The sequence below is a fragment of the Aulostomus chinensis genome, chromosome 3 (genome assembly GCF_037954235.1).
Source record: "Aulostomus chinensis isolate RoL2024-O1b breed Wild chromosome 3, RoL_Achi_v1.0, whole genome shotgun sequence".
Classification (NCBI taxonomy): Eukaryota; Metazoa; Chordata; class Actinopteri; order Syngnathiformes; family Aulostomidae; genus Aulostomus; species Aulostomus chinensis.
The window spans coordinates 22,570,923-22,577,586 of NC_141322.1; positions in this window are offsets into that span (position 1 = coordinate 22,570,923).

Here is a 6,664-nt window from a genome sequence, read left to right on the forward strand (position 1 = left end):
AAGACCTGAAAAGCAGCTCCTCCACCGACCTGTAAAGGTTTGATGGCTGACCAGAAGCGACTCCATAAAAAGAACATTAGGGCAATAAAAAGTTCAATAACTGGGATTTGTCACGTGAGATGTAATCGATACAGTATAGGTAGTAAAAAGCGTGCAAGAAAAAAAAAGATTGGCAAATACCTCCACACATAAAAAATGATTTGTGTGTCCATATGTGCTGCGGTAAAGGTTTGGAACCGTAAAGCCTCACCAAACACTGGGTTTTCCTGCTTTCCCTGGGAGCCAGCAGTTCAACTATCTCCTCCAAAAGCAGTGTGTTAATGCTCCTGTTTGTGTTGCGTTGCATTCCATTTAACATTGTGGCATATAATTTTACATCCTGACCTGAGGAGTGTATTTATACAAAGTGGCTTAAGCTATAGTTTGTATTTATACAGTAGGAGAGACGTAGCAGACTTGCCGCCTGTCTGTTTGTGTCCGCTGTCCTTGTGGAAACCGACTGCAGTCACAGTTATATTTATATCAAGTGACACAGCCCCTACGAATAATAAACACTGCAGCTGTAAAGTAAGTGATGGACAGAAATATCCAGCTTTATATTCAGTTAGACAAGAAAAACTTCTGTGTGTACGCAGCACAAACGTTTCAGTCTACACAGTGGTGAGGAAGTCCGGTGCACCTCTCACTGCACTGTTAGTAATTTTTTGTCAAGGTTTCACAAAAAATGTTGTTGTGACAAAATGACCTTGTGTGTGAATAGTTGGTCATTGTACCGGAACATGTTTGGAAATTTACCACGATGTTTCTGGTGGATCTGTTATGTTAGTCACAGGGGAAAGTAATACATAAAGAGACCTCCTGTTGTTTACCTTGTATAAAATACTTTTTTAATTTCTCTCAGATCACTGGCTTAAATTGTATGAAACTTTCTACTAATACGAACGGGGAATGACTCCTCCTCCCTGGTGTTTTTCCTGTATTACTTATACTCATTCTGTTAATTTTACTGTCATGGAATAGATAGATAACCCCAACCCTGACCAATCACCATTTCTGGAGCAAAGCTGTATTTAGACTAGAGATGAGACGAATTATGTTAAAATGTCTGTGTCTCATGGACTTATCGCTGAAACTACAAGAAGCAAAATCAAGTATTTGGTGCCTATAGATTCACAACATCTTGACTATCAAAGATTTGCACAAGTAGGGAATTTAAAGATAAAAAAGAAGAATATTAAACATAATTTGAGCATTTTTTTCAAAAATGTTTCATATGATTTAAACATATCAAGGATTCATTGTTGGATATTTACCCATAATATCCCCATAAGAAACTTTCAAGACCAATCACGATAAATGTAGAGACAGGTCATTAATGGGTTAACTACCACAACTTCTGCTTCCATCAACTCGAAGCCATAATAGCCCATGGTTACACACAGACAGCTCTGCCACCTCATACTGCTGCCATTGATCAGGTCACACACACACACATATACACACACACACACACGCACACACAGCATTTAAGCACTAAGAGGTGGGATAATTGTGGCACCCAATGTAAAAAGTCATTGACTTCTATTATTCTGCTGATCAATGACACAGTTGTGTAATAGAAAGTGAGAGTCAACACAAAGGGAGCGAGAGAAAGAGCACGGGGAGCGACACAAAGAGCTCGGCTGCACATCAAAGCCAATCTTACATTAAAGTGGCCGGTGCTTGTGTCCCATACTTCTGCTCGGTTAAAAAAAAAAAAAAAAGTTTTAAAGTTTGTCTAACTAAATAGCCTTACTTTTACAGCGTTAAGAGTCATTGTAACTGATAATATGTAATACCATAGCGTGACACAGTGAAACCATGATATTTACATTCCTACCTGTAAATATAGGATGTCTTTTAAGCTTTTTATTGTTAAGTCCTTAGATACTTTCCACAAAAAAATATCCATACACAGTACATATGACAAGTGAAATATTTTGATGGTGGGGATGTAAAATGCAAGAAGCTTAATGTTACCTTGCATAGTCAGTGATTGATTCATCCAGCCCTCTTTTCCTCTAGAAAATGGTGACTTTCATGGATTTTGTGCAAATAGAGTCCTTCTGTACAGTTTGAGAGCCCAGGCAGACAGTAATAACATGGACAGTATTCTTCAGGCCTTTTCTAAAACGTCCCACCTAACCAGTGACCCGTTCACCCGGTCAACATTACTTGACAAAGGAATTGGAGATGTTGTCATTGGCTGGTCCCGCAATGGTTATTTGACCTATTACACCAAGCGAGTGCATGTGTGGCTGCAGGGTGATGGGGGACTCATGTGTGAAGAGGAGCAGGGAGTACATGGCAGATTATATGTAGAAATATGTGTGCTTACTTAGCAGAGTTGAGTTATTGGAAACTGTTGTCTCTCTTTTTTTTTTCTTTTTTTTTGCTAATTTCACTTGTAAACTAAGTGTGTGAGTGTGCGCCTGCTTGTGTGCGTGCGTGCGTTACCAGTGACACCTGCACTGCAGAAGATTTTTCCAAGGTCGGAGATGAATCATCAGGAATTACACAGCTGCCAAAACCTATTACTGGAGAACCGTGCAACGCAGCCCGCACTCAATGAGTATAAACTATTCCATTCTTTGCCACCTGATCTCAGAGAAATATGTGAAATGACCAAAATCTCTTAAAACTGCACTGTGCGGTGGATACACAGCTCACATTTTTGAACATCTGTTAAACCTGTGTGTTAGCACCATGGAAACAATGCCTATATAAATTAATCTTTTTTTTATTCCTGGACCCCCCCATGTTCAATATCATAGCAGTCGTGGCTGGGGGTTGATGTTTTGTCGTTAAGACAGTAACTTGACTGCAACATCCCCAACAACGGTTGAGCACAGGATCTGAAGGAGACTCGGACATCCGTCTACCACCGCAAATTCAGTGTCAGTAGGTAACAACCAATCATTCGTCACCACAGAAGATCCTGGTGCGGCGTTAGGAAGGTCAAGGACATTTCATGTAAAACACACACACACACACACACACACACACACACACACACACACACACACTAACTGTGTTGGTTTGTCAATGGACTATAAGGAAACTTCCCTGTCATCTATATTTTGGACAGAATTGTAAGAATATTTGAGCGGCCACATTCATCTAATCTTTGGGTAAAGTCATTTCGCAAAAGGAACGCGGTCAGCTGGTCTGAGGTCTACTGGCCTCTATGACTTTCTTGCGGCTATTATTCACAGAAGCATTAACAACACCAAGTGCAGCAGGCTGCAGGTGTGAATGCTGGTCTGACGCTAAGCTGAGAGTAGTTGGACTGTCTGCCGTATTCATTACAGCTGACACTACATAATAGGCTTCAAAAACATACCATGTGATCAGAGAGCTGTGGAGGTGGTGGTTCACACCTGAACTCCTTCTGTAGGTGAAGGGAACTGGGACTTCGGACTTCGGACGTCGACGAGTGTAAATTCTGTCTGAAACATCGGGTGGGTGACACTTCCCAGTCAGCTCACTCTCACTGGCAATTGGGTGTTTTTGCTCAATACTCCGTAACCGCTCCTTTTAGGATTTCTCTCTATCAGACTGGGGTGACTCCGATCCAGTAAGAAAAATCAGGACTACGTCTGTTATCCTCTCGTAGTCACAATACAGGATCGTTTGAGAAGATAATCTGTTCAGATCAGCCTCAAATCAGGAATGCCCCTGCAGCATCATGATAGAGTGAATCAGAGCCCAAATCGACCTGATTCGCCTGTAATGTGCACCCAGCTTTACTCCAAGTAATTATTTGAATGACTACTTTTACTTCTATCCTTTTGTAAGCAGCGTATTTACTTCAGCGCAGTGATTTTTCGCTATGCTACTTTGCATGCAACCAAAGCGGAGAGGGGATATTAGGAGGGGGTGGGTTGTTGTGTTCCTATCAATGATGAAACCAAACTAAAATTGTTGCGTGAACCAGGCTAACACGCACATCCTATCCTATCCTATTATATTCCCATCTTGTCCGAAAATAGCAATAAAAACAAAGCGAAAAAAGAGATCCCCCTCATTCATCAAAGTCCATAAAATTAAAGGCAGATTCTGCTTTGCCACTCAGCCCTGCTCCCTCTGACCTAAGAGAGATCCCTGATCCCAGATCCACACACAGCTGAGCCTTCTGACCTTCACAGCAGTGACTGGATTATTTCACAGTTATTATATCCATGCTTGCTGAAAATCTCTGTAACAGTAATTCACATCAACCTATGAAATCGTGAGGACAGCAACACTGAGGTGAAGAGACAAAGGTAACAACAACATGAGTGTAGACACATGAAAGTTCTTTGGGCAGTAAAATGAAATAAAAGGTTATTAAAACCAATAACCACATCAGCTGATCAGCTGACGAATAAAAACTTCAATCAAATAAGTGCTAATGATGATGATAGATGATGGTGATGCAGAGTATTTAAGGCTATACTTCATTTGCTGCCTACTGTGAGGGAGAGCGAGGGTATAGAATGAAAGCAGGCTGCCTGGGGTGTCCTCAGGCGTCGTCTTCTTTGACCCATGAACTGAGACACTCAAAGAAGGTGCAGAGTCGACTCCCATTGGACATTCTTGCCCCTACGACATGAGCTTGCACACATAATGGTAATGTATGCTGCTATGACATAATCTGGAGGAAATGATTATACGGGGGTCAAGGTTCACCGTGCAGCATAACAGCTTTTCATTCACAGTTTGAAACATCAATGGAAATGGAATGCGTCCTTCATAGAACACGATTATAGGAAGGGTAAAATTGTTAGAGGAAAAGAATCATTATTTTAACACATCTGTCACATTCCGTCAAAGTATTTTAAAAGGTGTCTTTGAATTCATCGTCTCTCTCTATTGTTGTGCGGGAATTAGCTGTGTTTGACTGTGGGCCAGTTTTATTTTCAGAATTTCATTTACATTAAATGTTTTTGTGCCTAAGCAACAGCTTTGGGACGGAGGCAATATGGTTGCGGGCCGTCTGTCTGTCCATCCATGCCATACTATATTGCAGGGGACAGTTTAAGGGAATATCTTCAAATTTGGCGCAAACGTCCACTGGGATTCAAGGAGGAAATGAAAAGATTGTGGCGGTCAAAGGTCCCTGCCATCTCAGATAAACATTACATCTCAGGAATGCTTTGAGTAATTTCTTCAAATTTGCAACAAACATCTGTAGGGAATTAAGGACGACCAGAATAGATTTTAGAAAGGTTTCCATTTGATTTAATACCACCATGTTTAAGGGTTTGATCATAAGACTTGAACAGGACAATCGTCATGGATGTCCTTGGCGGGTGTTGATTAATGAGTGTGTTTTGCCAAAAAATATACATAACTTGTGTTTATTTGATTTCCAAATACAACATGTCCAAATTGAATAATTCTCTCTCTCTCTCTCTCTCTCTCACACTCTCTCTCTCTCACACTCTCTCTCTCTCTCTCTCACTATCATTGGTATCTGGCACAGTCTGGTAATCTAATACAAAGGACAATAGACACTGTAACCCCTTTTGAACTTTGAGTTTCTCATCCAGGCTCTCATTCTCATCCATTCTGGTTTGCATTACAGACTTTATCACTCTCACTCATGTTGTGGCGTTTCACTACACCCATCTACGTTCCACTTATGACAAACCACTCTCCATCCATCCATCTCTTGTCTTTCCTGACAAGACTGTGTGCCTGTGTGACACTGTAATGCTGGGAGAAGCACAGACCTGCTTCAGATTAGAGGACACATGGGAAATACCCGGTTTAGATGCAGTCAAATCATGCCTGTGTAAAATGCTCTGTTTTATTTAGTCTGTATTGTTTTCAGGAAAGAGAAGGTTGTTGTCACCAAGCTTGCAGCATCAAATATCACTGATATTACATGATGCCGTGTGAGGGATTGTGGGGCTGCAAAACACTAAATTAGCCATAATGTCACAGACACGCTACTTGAACACACAAACGTACGGTTTGGAGCAGGAAACGCATGGCGCACTGACATGCACACGTGTTCACATGCCTTCTGTTAAAATCATGTGGTCACACACAGAGAAACAGAAATGCATGCGCATCCACAGTCATGTTCCCACTATGCTGAGGCTTGTGAAGTCATGGTAGTTTGGAATTTGCTGCCCCCTGCTGAAAGTAAAAGTGTAACTGCAGCTTCATGCGACGAGGGATGTGGATGTCTTTGAGAGCAGAAGTGATTCAACCATTGGCTCATTTATTGGTGAAGCGTTTCATTCATTATTTAAAGCAGTATGAACTCTTCCTTTGTTAGACTACTTTTTGATTTATATAAAAACAAATATCTAACTGTAATCAGTACAAGATCTCCAAATAATTATTCCTATAGTTTGTTGTAAAAGTGACATTTGTTTATGTAGCTACATGTTGATGAAGTGAGGTATAATTAGCAACATATTTTCATCAGCTGTCATGAGATAATAAAATCTTTTCATGTAAAATTCTTGGCACAGTTCTGCACTTTCCTTTCCGTCTTCCTATTGATCACATGACCCCACAGTCACCTTTCAGTTCCCTGCTGTGAGTTTTCTCTTCCTCCTTCGCCATCCCTTGCATGGTCATTTTGTTCCAAATCTACAGGCATTGGAATCGAATATGTTGTTTGCTT